This window comes from Periophthalmus magnuspinnatus, chromosome 10, assembly GCF_009829125.3.
Source record: "Periophthalmus magnuspinnatus isolate fPerMag1 chromosome 10, fPerMag1.2.pri, whole genome shotgun sequence".
NCBI lineage: Eukaryota > Metazoa > Chordata > Actinopteri > Gobiiformes > Gobiidae > Periophthalmus > Periophthalmus magnuspinnatus.
Genome location: NC_047135.1, coordinates 32,592,986 through 32,617,577, shown reverse-complemented (window position 1 = coordinate 32,617,577; position 24,592 = coordinate 32,592,986). Strand labels below are relative to the sequence as shown.

Sequence of the window (24,592 nt, the reverse complement as noted above, 5' to 3'; positions counted from 1 at the left end):
CAGACACGTTCTCCAGCTCCTCCGGTGGGACCCCAAGGTGTTCCCAGGCCAGCCGAGAGACCTGGGTCTTCCCTGGGGCCTCCTCTCGGTGGGATATGCCAAGAACACCTCCCTTTTTTACAATTATTTTATATGTTTTTTGCTGTAAAACCCCTCACCACACACTTTATACACTTTTCTCACACAGGTGTTAACATTTTCTCACATTTCTCTCTCGTTTAAACTCTCTCAAAGTTCAAACCTTCGTAGGCGCCTTTGTTGGTGCAGAACGTTTTATCGACATTGTGGGTTTTGTCGGGGAGAAAACAAATTGCAAACGTACAGCACTTCAGAGTCACACCGCGATCGAATGTTTATGCAAATTTAGCTGAACGGATTCGGTACTATACAGGACACACGGCACGGAGGAGACTGATGGACAATGGTCAACAGTCCAACAGCCAATCAGGACGCAGAACACAATGCATACGCCCATACGCTGTCAAAAAGCATGTAAAATCGCACGAGAAAAAAAATCTGCCAATCCCAAAACGTTGTCCGAAATGTAGACCAGAAAGACCAGCTTAAACACATGTGGGCTTAAAACGCTAATTCTTTAAGTTGTCTTCAAACCTACACATTTAAACTAATCCGTGCTTAGGTTAAACCCCCAACACTGGCCCAAAGCGCAGACTGCAGCTCCGTTTTCATGTTGCCTCCCACTGAGCGCTGCTTTCATAACTCACATGCTCACTGCTGCTGCGAGACACCTCCATTCCACCTTCCCTCAATGTGCAACAGAAGCGACAGACAAAGGTTAACAGGGAAGCAGCTATTCATGAGGACAGTGGGCAGCAAAACTCACTCCTGAAGTGGAAGAGAATTAAAAGTCTCACGGAGGAGACTTTCAATTCTTGTTCTTCGTTTCATGAGGACGTTTTCAGAAAGCAGTGCACTCAATGTTTTATTAACTAGGTATATTTTGACGGCACACTTCTCCCTGTCCTCTTACTCATCCTATTTGTCCCTGAACCTAATGGTAGCTGGTTCGATTCCCCGTCAAAGTAACCAAGTAACTCCTCACCCTCATTGCTAATTACTATATCAACTTCTCGTTCAATATATGATAGATGAAACAACCCTTTGTGAGCTGTAGAGGAATGACTAAATCTCTTTTATGGCAAATTATTGGTTCATTCTCTTTATTTGTTGCAGTTCAGACCTTTAAAATCGGTTTACTGGGATTATCTTGCTTTGCGTCAGTAGCAGTGGTAGCTCTATATTATCGTTTATCGTGATATTTCCGGTGTAATAAAGAGTAATGAGGAACAAACTCACATGACGCTTTAGGACAGGGGCATCAAACCAGCAAAATGGTCACCGTCAAGGGTCAGATCTAACTGTAAGGAAGTATAAATGTCACTAAATGTCATGTAAAATAAATGTAACTACTTTTTAACTTTCTGTATTTATTGCTTATTCAAGTTGCAGATATGACATGTCTGTGTAACTGCGTATTTCCTGATTAAGTGACATTTTTAAAAGACTCAGACTCAGGTATAATAGAGCTAGTTTCATTGATGCATGCTTTTTGGTTGGGACATATTCTGCTATGATTACAGCCTTTTAATTATAGGACAATTTGTTGTTTTTCTCAAAGGCTAACTTTTGCACTTAGCTCTGTGTTTGGTGTCAAAATATCGACTCTTTCCAAACCGACCCCGCCTCATAACACAAAAAACATACAGCTTTTTCTCCTTGAACTACAAACTTGTATTCACCTTCACCTTTCTTAAAACTGCCTTCCGTTCCGACAATTTTCCTCCTCCTGAACATTTTGGGTTCATTATTTGCAAATATTTCTCAGTTCCACTTGTTTATTGTCAACGCACACGTTAAAGCAGCACAGACTTATTTTAAAATGACAATCACGCCTTTTAATTGACCTTCTCGCGACCACTTAAAACGACGTGGCGCGCCGCATTTGGCCCTCGAGCCTTGAGTTTGGCACATGATGTTTTAGGAGGAGAGGCAGTCACAGAAAGTACTTTGTTTTATGTACATCTCTGTAAGACTCTGAGTTGCTAAAGTTCCCCTGACGAAGCAGAAGTTTCCAGCAGTGTCCATATGCTGCCCCTAAACTCCTTAAACTGAATTTGAAATCTACCACTGTGTTGAGCGCACCCAAGCTCATAAATTATTAGCCCATAGTTTCAGTTACCCCTCTTTGCATTAACAATTTATAAATCCCTCCAAAGGTTGACATAGCACTTCAAGCAGATTTAGCTAAATGAAAATGAGGCTGTTTCTATGAAGCAGGTGACACGGTGTAACGTCCTCGTGTCTGTATCGACCCCGCTGGAGAAAGCTCATTTATGGGTGACATTGATTAAGTCATTTGAATTCTGTGCGGCGTGTTGGGGAAATCTTGATTAGTGCTAAATATGCCCCACTCCCTGTAGTACGAAATCCAATCTTTTGTAATGCGTGTTAGAGTCATGGCTGGTGTGTGTGTGTGTGTGTGTGTGTGTGTGTGTGCAGGGAACAGGTGCAGACAGACAAACAAAGACCACCTATCGCTTTACCTTCAGCTCGTCTACGTCTATTGAATTCACTGCTTCTCACCCGAGCACTAATCAAGAGATTGCTGGTTTAAGCTAACACAGCACCGCCGTAGCACACTGCACATCTGTCGGACTTGGAGCAGTGTTTAGGTGTGTTTGTGTATGAGACAAAGTGTAGTTTTAGCCAGCTGCCCACGCTGACAGCTCGTGACAACCTGCTTCCTCACTAATTGTTTTCTCTCTCCACATGTCTCAGGTTGACCCTACTGAAGTTATTTGTTCCAGGATTAATGGTTATTAACTGCTGCAAAGTGTAGCCATTTTTCCTTTTGAACCTTAGCGCCAGTAAATAAGACTAATAAGTCCATAAGTACACCAAGCCTCAACATGTTTGAAAGATAAATGGAAAAGAGCACATTATTTTGGTCCATTTAGTTTAGACCTGTTTGTTTTTGTTAGGGCTGTGCGTGTTATTAGTATAAATACACTGTACAGCATAAACTCAAACAGGGAGCACCTTTATTAACAACATTTTGATGAATTTACCTAATTAAAGCAGCTCCATGTTTAGCTCCATCTGCAGAAGCTCCGTGTGCCCAATTCAATAAGTGACAGATGAAAGTCTTTAATTAATAAAAACATTCATTCATTCATTCGAGTTCATTTTGTCCTGTGTCTGTGCAGCAAACAAACAAGTTAATTATCATCAATGCCACCAGCCTTAATTAGTCCTAGTGTTCTGTGTGCGTCGTGTCGTTGGGTTTGACAGGTGCACTTTCCTCACTGAGCCCACCCTGAGCGCTCAGGGACAGCGCCACCGTGAGGCTGGAGTGATGCGGGTGGTGCTGGTGAAGCACATGATTTGTTCCACTGGCTCTGCTGCAGTGTAAGCGATCCCAGCTGTTGCCTTGGGGCAAGTGCTATTCCCGTCTGCCGTGGGCTGGTCACATGTCTTTGGGGAGTGTTTAGGAGAAGGAGCGGGAGAAGGAGTGGGAGTGCGCGCGCCGTTACGCACAGTCGACTTGGACAGTTCCAGGATGTGTTTAACAACTGTTAATGAGCAGACGGAGGATCAGCAGAGCAGATAGTGTGTGGGGCGGTTCTACCCTGCGCTCAGTGGAGCAGCCCCGTCAGGGACCACAACAGACGCGGACAGAGAGTGATCCAAGCCCCAGACTCGGACTCTGGGTCAAACTTCAGACGTTTGGCATTTTACTGCGAGCGGAGGTCAAAACCTACAGAGACTTGAGACGGAGCGCGGAGGTGAGTGTCCTGTGTGTTTGTTTGGGAAGTGCAGAGTGTGGCCATCGCAGGTAAAGACCACAGGGACCGCCGCGCTGTCACTGTCAAACTGCGCAGAGGTTTGGAGTAAATACGCGACGGGCGCTTTGTTTGAAGATTAAAGGAGCAGAGCGAGGGGAGGCTGCTCTGGTGAGATGTTAATGGCACATCCCCATTACATCATTAGGCTACTGTATAACATCAGGCTCCTCAGCACTGAGCTAAACATTATGGGCTTTAAGTTTGTGTTTCTGGTCTTTATAGTTCATGTTTGACAGGAGGCAGAATGTGGTTATGTTTGACCTCACATGACACGTGTCCACCCTCTACAGCAAACATATAATGAACACTGTGCACGTGCGTGTGTCGTTAGATAATTAGATGTTGTATAATTATTGTTCGTGGACTGGGTTTCACTCAGTAGTTCAGAGCTTAGATCATCACTGCTCATGTGCCAGTTGATTATTAAAAGTGTGCGTGATGTTTGTGTTTCCAGTGTAAACGTGTGTTAACCTCCTCTCTGTATTTGATTGTCCCTGTGCTGTGGGCTCCTTGTTAAACTGATAAATGTGGTTAATGAGACAGATCTGAGAGCGTGGGGTTCCCCGCACAGTGACAGTTGTGTGAATACAGCTGACAGCTCGTTCATCATTCATAAACTATAGTGTGGAGCTGTAGGGCTGCCAGCCTCTCTCTGAACCCTCATGACAAGAGCAGTGTGTGCAAATGTGAAGCATCAGGTCCACGTGCTGCTTTTGTTGTAAGTTTATTTATTTTAAATTTTATAAAGACTGTTGAGATACTGTAGAATAGATTGTTTGTGTGTCTTGTCCACATTGGCACCCACTTAAAACCAGCTGTGTTCATCTGTGTGTGTGTGTGTATGTGGGGGTGTGCCAGTGTGTGTGTGTGTGTGTGTGTTAGTGCAAAGTGTGCAAAGATGGTGGAATGAGTGCATGTGGGAGAGTGTTGCTATATTTTTCATTTCCCTAAGATTGAGCCAGTGTCACAGTGACAGAATAACCTCCGGGTAGTCGTCAGCAGCAGCAGCTCTGACAGGGCACCCTGCTCTCTGGCAGCGCCACATTACTGCCCCCTCTCTCCATCAGTGCACACTGTAGTCCGCCTCAGTGCTGCTCTCATCAGAGATTCAGTTATTGCCTCCTCCATTTTATGCCTGGTGCATGACAAACAGGCAATATGATTGACACACGGGTTTATTAAAGTGTTGTAATGGTTAACGCGCAGATAGTCGTGTCACAAACATATTTCAAAGGAGACTCAAAAGGTTTACTTTGAAATATTATGATAAGGGAGTTTGAACCACTGAAACAAACAAAACACGCTGAAGCCGTAAGACTGAAATCCTAAAAAGTTCAAACATTGTCCCAGTATTTCTCTTTACTTATTTGCAAAATGTCTTGACACCATTTTCACACAAGAAACTAGATTAGACTGACTCTTTTGTAGCGAAGTGATGCTGATTGAGACCTGGGCTCCTTAGAAATTATAACTGTATAATGTGACTAATGTGTTGATTCTGAAGCCATGTAAGGCGTTTGCAAATTGCTTGTTTTTTTTGTTTTTTGTATAAAACTGAAGAGCGACAGCCCTGCTCAGTGTATGTGGGCTGTGTGACAGACATGTTTTTGTGAGTAGAAGGAATACGACGTCATGTCAGAGACTCTGGTTCGGCGCCGTGACAGTTTGTCAACATGTCCAGCGGAGTAGATGTCTGGACGCGCTGCTGACCCGTGCTTTGTCCACTACGGGCCGGGGGAACTCCACGGGGCCGGGTACAGCGTCTCTTTGTCATTTCTCAGCAGATTTGATGCGTTAGGTATATGGGCGTGCGTGTGGGCTGAGTGTCCAAACAAGCTGTCAGTCACATTACACTGAAGCGTAGTCCTGTCCCCAGAGACGGCGTTACACATGCACACGGCACGCACACACACACACACACACACACACGGCACGCACACACACTGCCCCCGAGCTGGAGCTGGACGGCCCCAGATCACAACAGGTCATGGGAGACTCAGATAAACTCCTCCTCTGAGAGACCGGTGCCTTCAGCCTGCCCTTAATGCACATGTGAACGCCGTGACCCAGAGCGCATAGACATACAAAGACATCCAGCTTCTGTGTCTTCAAAGCTGTAATGTTTGAGTAGTTTAGTCGAAAAATCACTCCATCATGTTCCAGTGTTTCTCTTTGACCAGATATTTTAGTAGTTGTCCAAATGTTTAAAGGGAAATACATGCACAGCAGAGACGAGAAAGTATTGAGCGAGTTAGCTGGCGTTTTGGGAGTGACTGGACACTTTGATTTGGCTTTTTCACTTATGAATCTTATGTACGTTTGGTAAACCTGTCACGATAATGAATTTTAAAACACAAGCTGCAATAAATAAATAGCAGAATGAAACACTTTGCGCTTAGTTTGCATCTGTAATAGGTCATAGAAGTTGTTAATTCAACCTTCTAGGCCTCGAATCTTATCATATTGCCAAAAATAACCGAAAATTTTCCCTGTAGTGCAAAGAAAATGAGCAAAAATATGTCATATATTGAACGATAAGTCAATATAGTCATTACAGTGGCAGGTTTATACATAGTCGTCGTTCCGCACAGCCGTTTTGCCAGTGCCACGCCCGTTTTTAATCACTTTCTCAATGTACAGGGCTTGCGTTTAGCGTAGAAGCAGCTGATTGGATTTAATGCGCATACTATAAGGCAATATGCAGAACGCTACAAAAAGGAAATTGTGTTATTATTAAATTTTTAGTGAAGACTCATGCATATTTATGAACGTCAACTTCAAATGCCTCCCGCTGAGATAACGTTTCTCAGTCCGTCTCTCAATTTAATCCAGTTCTATTATTATTAAGGCAGTTTGAATTGGCACGTTGCATCTTGTGATTATTATTTTTTTGGTTAAGTATTTTCACAGTTTTTACGAACATGCAGAGGATTGACATTGAAACTAAACACTCCCAAGTATATTGTCGACTATTTCAAAACTTTGGAGCTCAGTCTAATTAAAATTTGATTACGCTGCGCTTTCCTATATACATTTTTTCCAGTAACAGTTGTTTTCCTTATTATATCCACTCCTAATGTTTTGCACTGTACTTTTGCGTATAACAGGGGAGTTGTTTTGCACGGAAAAGGCAGTGAGTCTTTCTTTTGTGCAGACAAAGAGCTAAAGATGCTGACTGATGTTTGTGGCACTCAGCGGGGACCTGCTCAAAATAATCCTAACTCCTCACAATGTGTTTACCCACCAGAGGAAAACAGATGCTAACTAACTGTATGTGAGCGCCATTTCGCAGCTCTGGGCTATACATTGAAAACATTTAGCTATTTTATTTGCGTTTGCTCGAAACAGTAATGAACACAGTATTTGTGTTACTGTATGTTAGGCTTGTTACTATGGATACGCCAAGCTGATACTGAGACGTTTTCTGGGTCGAATATCAACTTCTTAATATGAGTATAGCGGTCAGCGGGTTGGATGTATAAATAGGTGTAAAAAAGGCTGTTGTAGTTGGTCCATATATGGTGTTTTTAACCCTCTGATGCATGAATTATGAAAACCTTGGTCAAGATTTTTTTCTGAAGTGTTTTTATTCTTCTCAGGACATGAAACAACATTGTGAACTGCCTGTAAAAATGAATTAACTTGTGTTCTATTGTAAATACACAAACACGTGTTTCTTTTTATGGTTTGAAAAACATTTTAACATTTTTTGGGGGAAATTTCAACACTGTTTAGATGCAACGTTCAGGCCTGAATAAGAAAACCAGAGGAAATTTACTTGCAGTTACACCGACTGACCACTGAATTGACCTCAATGGAGTGTGGCAGCAGAGAGCACTCTAGAGGCTGATGTGCAGCTCCACCACATAAACCAATGCATTAAAGAGAAAGTTATGTTTTAGTAGCTGTCCACTGCAGTGACCGCTATGCACCAAAGGGTTTAAGTAGTTTTTCATATTTTTTAAACATAAGCCATGTAATGTACTTTAAACATCAGGATATGTGACCCTTACAGTTATTTAAAGACTTGTCGTTGGCGTGTAAGTCGTCCGTTTTGTCCATTTAGACATTGTTCCCTCTGAGTTCTCAATCTGCGTGGCATAATTTCCACTTCAAAGATCTCGTTTACAAGTTGCCTCCATTTCTTACATTTAGTATTTCTAGTTTACTCCATTTTCTTGCAGGTTTCTAGTAGTAACAACTAAGTATCCTTCTTAAACACTACAGCAGAGATGTTCCCTAGTAGGTACAGAACTAAACACGTTTTGGGGATCGCTTATGCCGGTACCTTAATCATTTTTGAGTGTACAGTGTCCCAAACGGTGCAATTTTTGGGCATAACCAAAAGATATGTGAGTGATTTACTTGTACACGCTGTACTCGAGACATATTTAGATATTTACTTGCAATTTGGGGTGAAAGTCTCATAACTTTTATTGTACAAAGCTGTTCTGTGGTTACTTGAGAGAAAAGTAACAGCTACATAACACATTTGGATCTGTTTTATGTCATTTTATTTTAGTTTAAAGGAAATAAATGCAATTATCAGTCAATATCGGGTATCAAAATCAGGATCGGAACTGGAAAAACTGGATCGGTGCATCCCTATTAACTCCTAGAGATCGACGGATATGGGTTTTTTATCATGGACGATGTGGATACGATTGTTTAGAATCCAGAGCAACCGATGACCGATAAGCTCTGCCGATATTTTTGGGTTGATATTTAGGACTGATTGGGATTATTTTCTACAAATTACATCATTTAACTTGACTACAGATGTTTGTTTTGTTTTTGTTTTTTTACCACAGGCGTATAACAGAGGTGTGTAGTCATATTTTGTGTGGTTCTCTTCATATTAAAGTGTTAATATAAAGCTTTATGTGGATTTTTAGGCAGCAGATCGACTAAAAGTAAATATCGGCCTGTGCTGGAGGTTTAAAGTTGATTGCTGATATGCTAAAAAGTTCAAATATCACCTTCTCTATTACCTACCTACCCACCACACTACTCAGATGATCTACTTGTTGACTAAAACTAGTATCAAAACTTGACATTCATCTAAAGAAAGTTTAGATGTCTCCTTAATCTTTTTTTCTAACACGGTCAAATCAGATCGTTATCGAGTAGTTTCTTTCCAGGTTCCTTTCCTTTTATCTACAACCCAGCGGTGTATTTATTTCTCCCTGTAGATTAAATTAGACTTGTGCTGTCACCGTCCTTAAGCATGATGAATTAGCTCGGGATAGAGATATATCAGGGACTGAGTGCGTGTAGGGGCCAATTCGCTCCAATAGAGTCTGAATTAAAGATGACAGTGACCCGAGGTTGTCCCCTGTCTCCACTCTTGTTCTTCTGTAATCTCAAACATGTGACAGTTTGACAGGGCCATGTTCTTTGCTTGAAATCACCTTGATAAATTAGACCTAAGCTAACCTCCAATACGGCTACGTAAGGATGTGCACACCAGTCTCTCGTGGTTATTTTTAGCCCCTTTCAGATTCAATCACACATACCCAGCTTCTCCCAAACATGATCTAAATCTTTCCTTTGTTGTGGCTAATCATCGCCGTAACAGGCCAGATCCATTCTCCACACTCCACTGCTGCCTGATAGGCTTCATGTACTCCGCTGCGGGGAGATTTGAATTTTAATTTTTGCGAGAAAGGGAGGGGCAGTCTGTCAAAAGCCAATAACGATTCGTTTTGAGGTCAGGTCGCTTTGAGATGTTTGACCTCTTTGAAGACTTTGGCGGTACTGAATTTGTTTACAGTGTCCTTAAAGTTTCACCAAGGTTAAGTAACTCAGAGTCCATCTTAGTCCGTGTTAGTGATGTACGGTAAAGTCGTGACCTGTTATATTGTAGAGAAAAGTGTAGGTCTGTCATGACAATTACAATATCGACTTCAATCCAATCCAATCAATACATGACACATGGAACAATCATTTTTAGGGTCAGTATTTTTCGTATTGACCTTTTTCTTTGAACTAACTGAACATTTTTGGTTATTTTTCTGTATTATGACACAATTTGAACTGCAGAAGGTTGGATTATGAACATCTGTGACTCATTATAGATGCAAACTGACTTCTTAACTGTTGCATTCTCACGTTTATTTCGTATTTTTGTAACAATTTTGTACATTTAGAATGCTTTTTGGGGGGATAATTCTGCTTTATGGCTTAGTTTTAATATTTGTCTATGTTTTACAGCAATATATTACACTTTAAAATGTGTTAGCATGAGAGGTTTAGGTGCATGTGTGTAATTCTTGTTAATAGAATGTGTTTTTTTATGTTAAATTGCCCAGTAAGCACAATATAGTAACGTGAGAAGTCATTATAAACCAAAGTTCAGCCTGTGCTTTTTCTGTTTTGTATTCAATTTGATTTATCTGAGTGAGACAATAAACTAAACTCAAACTAACTCAACCTGGAAAGACTCAGACAAACTTGAAATCAAACTATTATAGGCTGTATTGAATGCGTTGACATTGCGATGAAGGGCGTGGCCACTTAGATGATGTTTAGGAGACGTGTTCCCCTCAGGATTTCGACACAGGAGGGAGTGAAGGGACAATGAGGTGATGCGGCGCCGAGCGGGAGCTGAGAAGGAGGTGGAGCGCTGCACGGACTGAAGCGACGGGGGTTTAAATAGGGCAGACTGGGCGCTGGTTGAATAAAGAGGAGATGGAGTAATAGGAGGAGGTGGTGAAGGCTGAGGAGCAAGTAAACTCTGGAGAAACGGTGAGTAGGTGGGAGAATTTACGCTAGCAGGTTTGGGCTCCGTTGTCACTGTTTACGTGCACACCAAGATCTCATCATAGTCTGATTTCTGGAGTTATGAGATTACTGAAATGTCATTATTAAACTGTCAGATCAGATACTTTTCTTTCTTAATGATAGCTCACATCTGTGCAGGAAAAATTATGCAAAAAGCGCAAACTTCTGTGGCAAAGACGAAAAAGAAAGAGTTTTAAGACTGAAAGTAGCCTATTTAATCATGCTAAAATACTAAATATATTCCTGTACACACTGTCAATGTACCCAGTAACAAAAAATAACCACACATTTGAAATTTTGTTCATAAAACTGCGAAAAGGTAATGTGTCACTGTCTGATATTATTCAAAACATCTTTCCAATTTTGAATGTCAGGCAGAAGTTATGGCACCATTTGCAGACTCCTGTTTGCTTTGTTTGCTAAGCGACTACAGCAGGGCCGAATACCAACCACTATTCATTATCTCTATAGTGTGTCTTCCACATAATTAAATGATTATGTCCCATTACTGTGGTGTAATTATACTTGGATGAATCAAGCAGAGAGACACATTTCACATGCTATGTTCGCCACTGTATAATTTGTCCCATTTATTTTGAGATGTGAAGACCCATATGAGAACCCCATTGTCATAAATTAGTCTGTGCACAGGGTCATTTGGATCAAGGGGCGGGGATGAATCTGGTCTTAATTAGAGGATTTGTTCTGGCTAAAATGGTAGATTAAAAGCTATAGCTAATGTTCCACTTCCTGTCTCCAGACATAAAGATTTTCTGTTGTTGCCAGGAGTTAGTGTAGAGTTTTAAAGAGTTTTATAGTCTATAATGAGCCCAGGACACGCTTAAAGTCAGACTCAAGACTTCAGCTCTGCACAGTGTTGAGTTTAATTAAGTTACTCTAAGTTACATTATGCATTTTGTCTCATTTGTCCAGTTTAACCATTATTTGTTACTTGATTATGAACTTTAACAGCATTGCTACTAGGAATGCACCGATCCAGCTCTTTTAGTTCCGATACTGATTCCGATACTACGTATCAAAACCAAAACCCAATATCAACCGATACCAGTGTAGAGACTGAAAACAGCATTTATTTCCTTAAAACAAAATTAAAATACAACAAAACTGATCCAAACGTGTTATGTACACACGTGGACAAAATTGTTGAGTTTATTTATTTTTTTATTAATTCTCTTGAAGCTTGATTGAAAAGCAATGTCTGACTTTCATTGGTTAAATTTCATAGAATTTTTATTTATTATTACTTTTGTCAGATTCAAGTAATTTCTGTGACCATTGCGAGTTTTTCTTTCATTGAGAGAAGGATACCAACCATTTTGTCGATGTGCGTAGCTGTTATTTATCCCTCAAGTAACTACTAAACAACTTTGTACAAATAGAATTCAAACATTATGAGACTTTCTGGGCCGATTATGACCAGGAAATACTTCAATTCAGTTCAATTTTATGTATATAGGTCATTTAAAATACTACTTAAGCTGCTCAAAGTGCTTCACTAAACAACTACAACCAAAAACAGATATACACAAACTACATACACATAGGCAAAGAACAATAAAACGATAAAACATCAGGATATTCTGTCGAGTTTGAACCAGATGCCAAGGGAGAAGTGTTTTTTTTAGTCTTGTTACGTTGATTTACATGTCCAAACAAGATATCGGTTGAATCGATATTTGGCAGCTGATACCGATACCAGTTTCAGGTTGGTGCATCCACAACTGCTACTCTACTCACAATATAGTTTAGTCTAGTTTTTTTTCTATTTTTCTGTTACCATGAGACTTTTTATAGTATTATAAGTATTAAAACATAGGCAAACAGTCACATAAGAGCAGAAAAATGCCACAAAAATGCTGCTTCGTTATGTCGGAGTAGCTAGCTCGAATGCCTCCACATATCTGCCATATTTCTGTGTTCTTATCAATGAGACAACACGGCACCAGAGCTGGAGTGTTTGGACCAGCTGTGGCTCTGAGTTCTCCTTCAACTGTCCCAGGCATTTCAAACATCCTCTTCAGTCGCACAGCTGTACTCGTGCAATGTGCCTCCCTCTGATCCCGGCCTCAAATCCTCAACGCACACACACACACACACAGAGGAAATCTAAGAACACAGCAACAAAAGGAAACTCATCTACACAACCAACACCAGGAGCAGCAGCATCGGTCTGAGAATGGGAAAAGTCCGCCAGGCTGACCACCCCCCGGCCCTCTGCAGCTGTGAGGATGTGATCAAGATAAAAAACAGGAATAACTTTCATTTTTTAGGCTCGGGTTGTGTTTGGTTATCAAGGGAATGGCCTTACATCAGCGCGAAAGCCGAGGATTCTGGGTAGCGGTGCAACGATGACAATGGTTTTCGAAAAAAGTTCAGATAATGAAGCGGTGATCTCAGCCTTTTTGTGTTTTAAAACGACAAACTGCCTTAAAACGATGGGAACATGGTTAAAACGGTTTGATATGTATTTATAGTCTTCAGTTATGAGCTGTATTGGATGAGAATTTCCCTTTTTGTCCAAGGTGGATGACGTGTTCTGTGTTTTCTCTGTACAGCACATTTATAGTATCTGTGAGACTGATGATCTAATCCCAAACTTTGGTCTTCTAAATCAATCTTTTAATTGTTGCTATATGAACCAGCTAATTAGACTGGCACTTCATATTTATGATCCAGAACAACATAATTAGTATCTCACTGATGAATGATTAGCGGAGTGTCCCATTGAAGGGCACGGGTGAGATGGAGGGTTTAGTCCTTGTCTCAGTAGATTAAGACATCAATTGTTTTGAACAGAGGACCTCGTCAGGCTGACAGCTCGGGGAAGAGGAGTGGACGTTGTATTGAATTTGAGTTTCTTCAGCCTCTGTGCGTTTGAATGGGCCCTGGCATAAGGCCCCGCTTTGTAATTCGATCCACAGCGTTATGACTGTAAGCAGTGGTCCGCAGGCAGTACGCTCCTTCCCCGTGGTAACTCTGGAATATGTGAGATAGGCCTGAATAATAGGCAGCGTACTGTCCTCTATTGACACCACATGGACTTATAGCTGACTCATCAACGTATTATCATAAATGCATTGGATTACAGTTTGCTGCAAGCCAAGCGAAAAACTCAACACACTGAATAAAATGGGTATTTCTTGTCCATTTAAAATCTACATTGGGATATATATTCTTAAAATATTTGCATTATTGGTGTATTAGTGGGGAAAAAAACTACATTTGAAGGAGGGCGGTTCATGTAAACAGACCCCCCTCTGCACAGAAGGAGATTAGGCCGCCATATGTCCACTTTACACAATCTATAGTGTTTGAAATATTCTGTGTACCTCAGCAATTTCAGGATAAGACCGTTTGAGCCCTCACAAAGGAAAAGGAGGGGTGTTATGCCTTTAAACCGCTTCTGTCACGCAAAACAGTGGCCCGCAGATGGGGTTTGATGCTTATGTCAGTGAAGTGAAGTGGAAACTCAGCCACGTCGATGACACGAATGAGAGGGTCTGCTGCCTTTTTTTTTGTCTCTTGATTTTTGGATTTGTTCGGTAGAGCTGTAATCGACTAATTCTTGTCTTGGTTGGACCACGTGTATCCCTGATCGGCTAATCCACCTGTCAATCACGCCCATCTGAACTCGCAGTGACCAGATTTACACCTTCGTAAAGTATCGAAGAAGTGCGTTTTCTGTATCTCAGGTAAGCGAGAAGATGGAATAAACTCACGGTTCATTCCCAAATCTCTTTCTGTGGTCCATATAAATCATTTAAATGTCGCTCGACTAAACAATTTAAGACGTGCAACCCAATAGTCCAAGAAATAAACGAAGTGAGACATGTTCTGATGAGGCTTGATGTGAAGTTTTCAGTCGTTTCGGAGTTTTCATTGGAAAGTCGTGTCCATAAATGATGCACCTGTGTTAATTATGTTCACTGTATCTAATTACAGTTGCCCCCTCCTTTATATTTATTCGTATTAGATAAAACGTGTTGCCAGGTGAGGTTGTTCTTTATCCATCGTCCCTTGTAATGCAGCTAAAATGTTACGTAATTCCACAAAGCGTTGAAAATGGCACCCTTTTATTTCTACTCATTGGCAGCGCTGGGTCTTCTGTTTTTTTTCTTTGATTCTTGAATGAGGTTATAGTTGTGCTGTTTATCTGGGATCCAAATCACAAGAGCCGCTCTCTTCGCTGCGCTCGACTCGGGAGACACTAATAATTAATGTCAGTTTTTAAATCTCTTTCAACATACTCAAGGAAAGAGCCCCAGGAGGGAACATAAAAGCCTAGAAGACATCAAGGAAAAACAAACACACAAAGAATAAAGTTTGGATTTGGGAGATTTGAATGTTTTTAGTTCTGACTTTGAAAAAAAAAACCCCGGAAAGACAGTCATGACCCATTTTTAGAATCACTGGAAATAGGTTGTGCCTCCAGATCCATCAAATGAAATTCAAATGTTCGCGAATGAAAGAAATGAAAACACTAGAGTTTGTGTGATGTAACTACAAGGATGTGACAACAAAACGCATCCTCTCAGTTTGGAGCCAACTTTCATATTTGAAATTTTGACTGTGAGTATCGTAGCAACCAAAGAGCCAATCGGGAGCGAGGTTGTTGAAGGTAACGCCTCTTCCTGCCCACACCGTTGGTTTAGCACAGAGTGGGCACTTAACAACGCTGTCAATCAAACCTGTTACTAACTCTAGTGGGAGTGACCTCAGGGAAAGAAGGCGTCTGATTTATCTGTTATTAATGTTTATATCTTGATTTACGGACAAAATGTTGAAATAAAAATACCAGGATCATGTAGAGCGGGGTAATATGGTTAAGATGATGAGCCTGACAGCAGCAGTTACGGAGAAAGGTGCCGTGGTTTTTCAATGTAGCGTGAATTGGAGTCGATGGAGCCAGAAGCACAGCCCATGATCACATCCTGTTTGGAGCGATGTGCATTTCAAACAGTCTATGGGTGAATTACTTGGTTTTGTGTAATAGAACAGTTCATGCAAACTGCCACAAAAGTACTTCTATGTACAAGGTTTAAACAGATCTGTGCTGGAGTAAAATAAACAGCTTAAAAGCTACGGCTAATGTAATGAAAACATTCCATTCTCACTGAATTTGATATGGACATACTTGTACTTTGATATGGACATACTTGTACTTTGATATGGACTGTACTTGTACTTTGATATGGACTTGTACTTGTACTTTGATATGGACTTGTACTTGTACTCTGATATGGACTTGTACTTGTACTCTGATATGGACTTGTACTTGTACTCTGATATGGACATACTTGTACTTTGATATGGACTTGTACGTGTACTTTGATATGGACTTGTACTTGTACTTTGATATGGACTTGTACTTGTACTTTGATATGGACTTGTACTTGTACTTTGATATGAACTTGTACTTGTACTCTGATATGGGCATACTTGTCTTGGATAATGCCTGCTTCATTTCACTGAATTGTACTGTGTATTTTCAGTGGCGTATTCAGTTTGTTTTTGTTTTCGTGGATTTCTGAAGCACAGTGACAGTGTCAGATGTATAGATTTCTGATGCTCAGATGTGAAACTGTGTGTAAAATGTGAAGTGGACTGAGACTGTGAGTTGTGTTCAAATGTAATTGGAATTTAATATTTCATGCTTTGTCATTAGTCAGACTTGTATCATCAGTCTTCTGTGTAATTAGTGGAACGGCACGTTCTGTTTCCACCAGTGCGATGAGGCTCTCATCAATTTAACCTTCTCTTCCAGGGCGTCTATAATGACACAAGTATTATTCTATGTAATTATTATCTGCAACTTAACAGTTGAAGAGGTCACTGTTTGAATGCATGTGTATGTCTGTACTTATGGTGTTACACCGTACAGAGAAATGTGTTTGTGACAGACTTGAGTCTAATCACAGTGAAAAACACATAATGTCCTGACACAGTGAGCCACACACTGGGTCTGTGAGTTTATGTAACCAAACAGAGTGGAACATATTTGTGAATTTTAGTCATCCTTTCATTTCATATTCATCTTTCATAAGTGTTTGTAATTCTTACTTAATGATTTACTCCGTCATAATATTATTGTGCTGTTATCTATAATGTTGCACCATGGTTTTGTGCTGTGTATTTGTATATTTGTACATGAACACTAGATGGCACTATGGATATGTACTCTTACCCTAAACACCAGTGAAGCTCATCTCTGCACAGAATCCCACACAGCCTCTCCATCTGTGAGATGAATGCATTTTTCCAAAAGCTTAAACGTGTGAGAATTCTTTTGTTGGTCTGATTCTATGACTCCTCCGTATTTGTAACAAATGACGATACCTTTATTTAAATCACATATTGTTAGACACCTTCACTCATCCACGCTCAGGCCTTAAAGCTGAGCAGACTGAACGTGTGACTTATCCCCGGTGATGAGTTCAGATATTGCCTTCTTCCCTGTGCTATTCCCAGCTGCTTTCAAAGGTCTTATTCGATATTGCTCTTTATGATAATCATGTAGATGCAGTTATAGAGGCCAAATCCCTCAAGTGGAAAATGGCATGATGTTAAAAGATACATGCTTTATTAATATTGAGGAGGACTGAAAAAATAGAAGCAGAAGCACTCAGTCAGAACAGACATTACCACATCGGCCCGCAGCGTAAAGTGCCTAAATCTGCACTCAGGGGACGGCAGTTACAATAAATTACACTAAAAAAGTCTAAAATAAATAAATAGGTTCAAGACCCTTAAGCTAATGATGTGTTTGCTTGCCCTTGTACATGCTCTGTGCTCCGAAACATCATACTGTCTTTATTAAAGGTGCAGTTTGTGACTTTTCTGGTACTTCTTGTCTCCATGGAGATGCTGTAGTGTTGCAAATTTCATTATGACATTAAACATAACGATCTCCAGAGAGACAAAACCAGGCTAAGTTATAGTTTAGATCTGTGGAAAGGTGCTCACAGCAAGAACGCACGTCCACACGGAATTGAACAATAAAAATGTCCATAACTAATGAAATCCATGCAAATAAAAGAAGTATAAATCCATACTGTGAAACATTTAACGCAAAGCAAAAACAGCTCCACGGAGACGCCAACACGCAGAAAAGTTAGCGCACTTTTAACTAGCTCATAGCTCGTTTCTGCATATAAAAAAGTTTGAATAAATTGCCGGGTGTCGCTTTAATGGCTCCAAAGTCAACACGCCTCTTTTCATTAAAAATGTATGACATGTATTATAAATATGATGGTATTTCTGGAGACGCGCTGTAGTAAAGGGCGAAGGTTCAGTCCGAGGTAAGAATTAAACGTGACCTCCATAGTCACTACTACTGCTACTACTGCTACTACTATGTAATTAGATCTGCTTATCTGGTTTACTCGGGTGGAAAAGCCACATTTGCTCAAAACGACGAGTTGGATCATAGCTGGAAAAATCACTACTGTAAATATGCTGTGGCCAGGGATATTGTTGAACGGGATCGACGCCAGCGTGGATCCTTGTATGGCTCTAGGCGACTTTAAACGCTGCTAAGAATATACACTGTGTTCATTGTGTCTCTGCAAAACTAACTTGTCATCTCTTCCTCCCCGAGCCTCTGTTCCTCCGACTGCCACCAGCACCAATAAAACTCTGATGTTTATTCAGACTAATTAGGGTACTTCATTTGAAGAGCCTTGTGTAAACTCACGCATCGTCAACAAGAACAACACGAGGAATAACACATCAGAATGCACCCGTTTTCTTTCTTATCGCTGTGCATTGCGGGTAATGGATGGTTCTTTAATTGCGTGGATACTGTGAGGCTGCTGCGGGCTATAAGGTAACCACCGGAAAAGGCCAGCTCAGCAAAATTAAGGAAATGAAAGACCTTGTAAAACTATGACAGGGCAATTTCAGCTGGTCTAACAAGGAGTAGAAAAAACAGCGAGGGGACGTGCCAGGAATGGGAACGCATAGAGAACGTTTTAATCAAAGATGGAGAACATTAAATAGTAAAGTAAACATTTAGCAGAGTAATATATTGTAGGAAATGTAGTAATGCATGTCCAGAAATTCTTACCCCGTGTCAAGTATAGGTCTAAAATGAAGGATTATATCGAGAACCTGTCCAATAAGTACGTTTTTGTGAGTTAACATCGTGTAGAACCCATTGATTACTTTGTTAATATCATTTATTTTAAGAAACGCAACAAATTGAAACCCCTGATTATGTTTTCCCATAAGTAGACTTTTTATTATAGTGCCGTTCTGTTCTTTCTTTGTCTGAAACTTAATTATTCATCACACTGTCCTGGTTTTGATGGTTTAAAATAGATCTTGTGTCTGGCTGGAGTCTACTGTTATTAATGGGAAATAATGGCCCCCGTGTTTTAAACAGTGCAGTGCGTGACATGTGCGTATTTTAAGTCAATGTAGTGGAAAATTTTCTCCTCTCTGGGGAAAGAGCGTGTTCCTCTGGCCTTTTATCGTGTTTGTAGTCGTCCTCGTGGTCGGTCAGAAGCATTTAACACATTAGTCAGATGGCTTCACTGATGTATGCGTTTTACTGTTGGGAATACAAGATCAGCAGCGACAATGGAAGGGAATGAATGGGCCGTCTCAGTCCTGCTTAATGCTTTCACTATTTGAGCAGGTGGCTGGTGCACGGGGGCTGGATTTCGTGTAGTGGAGGAGGGTAACGAAGTACAAGCAGCAAAGTACTGTAGTTAAGTAAAGTACAGATACCTAAACCTTCTATTTAAGCCAGTTTTACAGTGGATACTTTTTACTTCACTACATTTGAGAGCCGTATCTGTACTTTCGACTGCACTACGTTTACTTTTCGTATGATTTGAGGAGTTATTTTTACCATAAACAAAAATAAATCCACAAAATGTATAAAAAAAAATTAAGAAATAGATTCGTATTGCAGCTGTTGATCAAAATAAGTCTCATTTTTTAATCTATTTCACTTTTATACTTTAACAAATTAGCAACACTTGTGTGAAATACAAGAAGTAGATATCTTCATTTGATACTTTTACTTTTAATCGAGTAACTTTTTACCTCTGTATCTGTACTTTTATTTAAGTAACTCCATCCATATTTTCAAATCAAGGTTATTATTACAACAATCCAATACATTTCAAACATTTATTGGGCAGTATTTAGTTTATCTTGTAATTAAATAATCCTTTTTTTGTTTTGTTGAGAACATTCTGTAACGTAAAGAAACTGCAGTTCATATAATTTAATAACTCTGACAGTTCAAAAGTTCAAATTGTGATTATGTTTGAATTGAAATGAATAGTTCAGACCTTTAGCTTTTGCCATCTTGCAGTTATACAGATTTATGATGATTTATGATGAGAATATGTTTTTCTTCACAGATTAACTTCACTCGTTGAATCTGTTTCGACTCAGACGTGACAAGGTTCTTCGACACACAGATATGTTTAGACATCTATTCAATATTTTCACTCATTGATGTTTGCGGTGCAGAGCTCACACAGACCAGAGCCCCTCAGAGCCACGGTCTGATGCCTGATTTACAAACAGAACCACTAACCCTCCTGCTTGAAGTGGACCGCTCTGGCCCATCCTCGAGTTACAAGTTTGAAGTGACTGACATGATCATTTGTGCTCTGATTGAACGCCTGTGCATCTACCAGTGTGCAACCACTTGAAACATGGCCAAATTGCAACCACAGCCTTGTAAAAAGCTCTTTGATAGTAGCTGTAAGATCTCCTATTTGGGCTGTGGCTGCTCCTCTTGCTGTGAAGGACAGTCCGTTCATTCATGTCAGTCCCATACGCCCAGTGCTCTTCAAACAAGCCCAACAAAGCACAGATTCTGTGTCTGGAGAAGTGGCCGATATGTGTGTTCCCTTAGATTAAAGGCAGTGTGCTCAGAGTATAGTGTGTGGGGCTGCTTTGTGCCAGTCTGTGCCTGTGTCTGTGTATGTATATGGTGTCTTTGACTCCAGGGGAAAACCCAGCCCACATTATGCCACTGTTAAACTGTACGGCACAAAGGCAGTGTTTCAGGGCAGGCCTCTGAAGCTCTGAGATCAAATATGTGAATGTGACCAACGGGCACATTCAGGCCTTTTGTCCTTGGTTTGACTCATGGGAACCAGGTACGTTTGTGCGTTTCCACCATATCACTGTGATAAGTCATTATGAAGAGTGTGAGCTCATGTGATCATGATGTCACTAATCACTGTTTCACTCTTTCATATGTGGCAGCAGTTTGTTTGATTCTATGCCATTTCCTCAGTTACTGTGATGTACGTTTGGCACCACTCAAAGCAACACTTTTACATTTCATTGCTCATCTTTTAGCTGTTTAACCTTCACTCTCCATCACCAGCTCCTTGAGACACATCACAGGCTGTGTATCAATTGAAAATTACACTTATTAACTTGGTAACACAGTTACAAAGACCCTGTCTGTAATTCTGGCTTGTTATTCACACGGTTTGTCTCTGTCAGGTCTTGTTCAGTGGTTCAACATAAATTTCACTACAGTGACTATTGTCTTTTGCTGCTGTGTCAGAAATAGTTTGAAATGTGCTCACTGCCACCGCTTTTGTTGTGTGGGAACATTCAAATTCAGGCGTCGTGAGGAAATGTAAATAAATACCCAAAGGATTATGGCAGGAGCATAATTCTTCCAGATTTCTCAGCAGTTTCAGCTCATATTTTCCAGTCTGTGCTGGATCGCCGTATGAATATTTAAGCCAGAAAGTGAGTTTTGGCTGCAGAGCTAATATGCTTCTGCAGAAAAATCATACTCAGAAGATGTCCTTATGTTATCTGACATTTCAAATGTGGCTTTTAAAATGTGTCATTGAATACAGCGTTTAGACTGTATTACAGAGACACAGAGGTTTGGTTTGTAAAGGTGGATGTGTGTGGGATATGATGAGTGTTTGTCCACTGATTTGAGGGTTGGTGGTTCGGATCAGGCTCTCGACATAAACATCATTGGTCACATGCTCTGACTCACAGGTTGACGGTGCGATTCCAGCTCCCACAGATGAAGGCTGTTGCTGTGTCATTGGGCACTTAACCCAACTCTACCCCAGTGTTTGTGTGCACTGGTGTGTGAATGTGTGAGTGAATGTGTGAGTGAATGTGTGTGAGTGAATGTGTGTGTGTTTCCTTGATGTAAAGCACTTTGAATGTCTTAAAGGAGGGAAAGCGCTGTATAAAAATGTACTATATTCTGTACCCAACACATGTTCAATAATGCACATTTGTGGTTAACATTTGTTCTAAAAAACATTCATGAAAACATATAAATGAAGAAGGACAGCGTCTAGTTTCTTTCCAGAAGCCAGGTCCTGATATATTCACATGCTCCATCAGAGGTACAGTGGGGGTAGCGGTGCGTGATGGCGTTTCTGCACTGTACCAACCTTCAGTGATTGTCAGAACAGCTGAAGACAAGCTCCAACTGCATTATTTATGGACTTGTCTGTGTTCAGTGAGCCTGGGTCTTGATTGCGTTTTCCTCTGTGATGAAACTCCAGCTACAGAAACAAATCAATGTCATTTGGCCTGATCAAAGACTGGGACACATCCCAAACTCCACCAGGCAACGTTTCAAATATTTAAAAGATGCAGCGGAAGACTCACTAGAAACTCCCACTTGCCGGTCGCACTTTCTACCTATTATGTAACAATTCCATTTTGTATTGACTTATGTACTTAGACGTACTCTCTTATCACTCATACATGTGTACCCAGCCCACAAACCCCACTGTGACTCTGTGACCCAGCATTTTCTTACATTTTTAAATATTCGTTCCTAGTTTAGAGCTCTTTGGAAGTTCAGATGATGTTTTGCTGCTCAAAGCCTTCCTTTGCACATTAGAAAGAAAGTTATTTGATGTTCTTTACCAATTAGAATCACATTAATTATGTAGTAGAACTGAACTGTGGTGCATTCAGGCTCTGGGATGATGAGTCGGTCACTGGAGTTGTTTTCGTTCTTATATGAAACTCTCTAGACTCGAGTTTTATGACATGTACTGATGCTTCAGCCTGATGAAGTTTGTCTTATGTGATTGTGACTTCTTCCTGACTGGCTGTGTCGGTACATTGTTTATTTGCATCAATAGTAAATCTTCTGTCTGTCTCTGTATGTCCTAGTCCTCTGTGTCTCTGTATGTCCTAGTCCTCTGTGTCTCTGTATGTCCTAGTCCTCTGTGTCTCTGTATGTCCTAGTCCTCTGTGTCTCTGTATGTGCTAGTCCTCTGTGTCTCTGTATGTGCTAGTCCTCTGTCTCTGTATGTCCTAGTCCTGTGTCTCTGTATGTCCTAGTCCTCTGTGTCTCTGTATGTCCTAGTCCTCTGTGTCTCTGTATGTTCTAGTCCTCTGTGTCTCTGTATGTCCTAGTCCTCTGTGTCTCTGTATGTCCTAGTCCTCTGTCTCTGTATGTCCTAGTCCTCTGTGTCTCTCTATGTCCTAGTCCTCTGTGTCTCTGTATGTCCTAGTCCTCTGTGTCTCTGTATGTCCTAGTCCTCTGTCTCTGCATGTCCTAGTCCTCTGTGTCTCTGTATGTCCTAGTCCTCTGTGTCTCTGTATGTCCTAGTCCTCTGTCTCTGTATGTCCTAGTCCTCTGTGTCTCTGTATGTCCTAGTCCTCTGTGTCTCTGTATGTCCTAGTCCTCTGTGTCTCTGTATGTCCTAGTCCTCTGTGTCTCTGTATGTCCTAGTCCTCTGTCTCTGTATGTCCTAGTCCTCTGTCTCTGTATGTCCTAGTCCTCTGTCTCTGTATGTCCTAGTCCTCTGTGTCTCTGTATGTCCTAGTCCTCTGTCTCTGTATGTCCTAGTCCTCTGTCTCTGTATGTCCTAGTCCTCTGTGTCTCTGTATGTCCTAGTCCTCTGTCTCTGTATGTCCTAGTCCTCTGTCTCTGTATGTCCTAGTCCTCTGTCTCTGTATGTTCTAGTCCTCTGTCTCTGTATGTGCTATTGGCCATAGTTCTTTATCTTGCCTCTTAATGGAGTGGAAGATAGGGGTTGAATTTAATAAGTTTTCTTCTTCCTTCTCCTTTTTAAGCTTAAATAAGAAAAAAAAGTGAAATGTGCATAAGTGTACTGGATACATGTGTCCATTAAACACAATTGAAATAAATAAATTAATGAATGAAATGAACTGAGTCACACTGAATCCGTGAATGTGCTTGTGTTAAAGTTTGACTTGAAGATTCAGCAGTGTCATTGGAAGTTCCAACCTGCCCGGCGGCAGCAGTTACCTGGCTGACTGAGCAGGAGGATAATCATTATCTACAGCAGAAGGGAAAAAACAGCCACAGGCCTTAAAGTGTCATCTTTGCTTCTGTTATTCTGAGAATTAACTCAATAATCTGAGATGGGCCTATACGTCCTGTCTGGGTTATCACACAGATTCTACCCGTCTTCCTCCCCCCCATCAAACTGAAGCGTGCGGTTGAATCTAAACTGTGCATAATAATCTTTTCTGTGGTAGAAAAGGCCTTCCATCCAAAATTACAGCCTGCTCTGTGATGCTGTGGATTCTTGGTAAAGGAAAACACGGCCACAGAGCGACCTGGTTCACCATCACAGAATGTGGGCTGTAAGCCAAGTCAAACAGCAGTGATGCACACAGTTTAAACTGTAAAGATCATTTAGAAACAGCTGGGAAAATGTGGAAATTATGTTTAAACTTGAAACTCAAATATTACTTTCTTGACATAATCATAAAAATAGTAATAATAAATGAGGGATTACATCAGCATTGCCATAAAAAGCTGAACATATTTAGTATTTGCTTGAAGTTGCATGTTGCAGCTGCTAAATAGATTAACTGTCACCTTTTCAGTGAAATGACTGGGTATAATGAACCATTACAAACCCTCTTCATCTAAATTAGAAACACCTGCTTTAGAGCCGTCCAGCAGCGTGTTA

At 40.8% G+C, this 24,592-nt stretch overlaps 1 protein-coding gene across 2 annotated transcripts in view; it reads left to right on the top strand.

The window, feature by feature from the left end:
• The first annotated feature begins 3,501 nt into the window (after nucleotides 1–3,501).
• Nucleotides 3,502–24,592, top strand: part of mid2 (midline 2) — a 138,203-nt gene continuing 117,112 nt past the window's right edge. Inside the window, exon 1 of one of the 2 annotated variants that reach the window (XM_055224755.1) lies at nucleotides 3,502–3,806. The gene's annotated coding sequence lies outside the window, so the exon portion shown is untranslated. The remainder of the gene's footprint in view (nucleotides 3,807–24,592) is intronic. The other variant, XM_055224757.1, reaches the window with a different exon arrangement.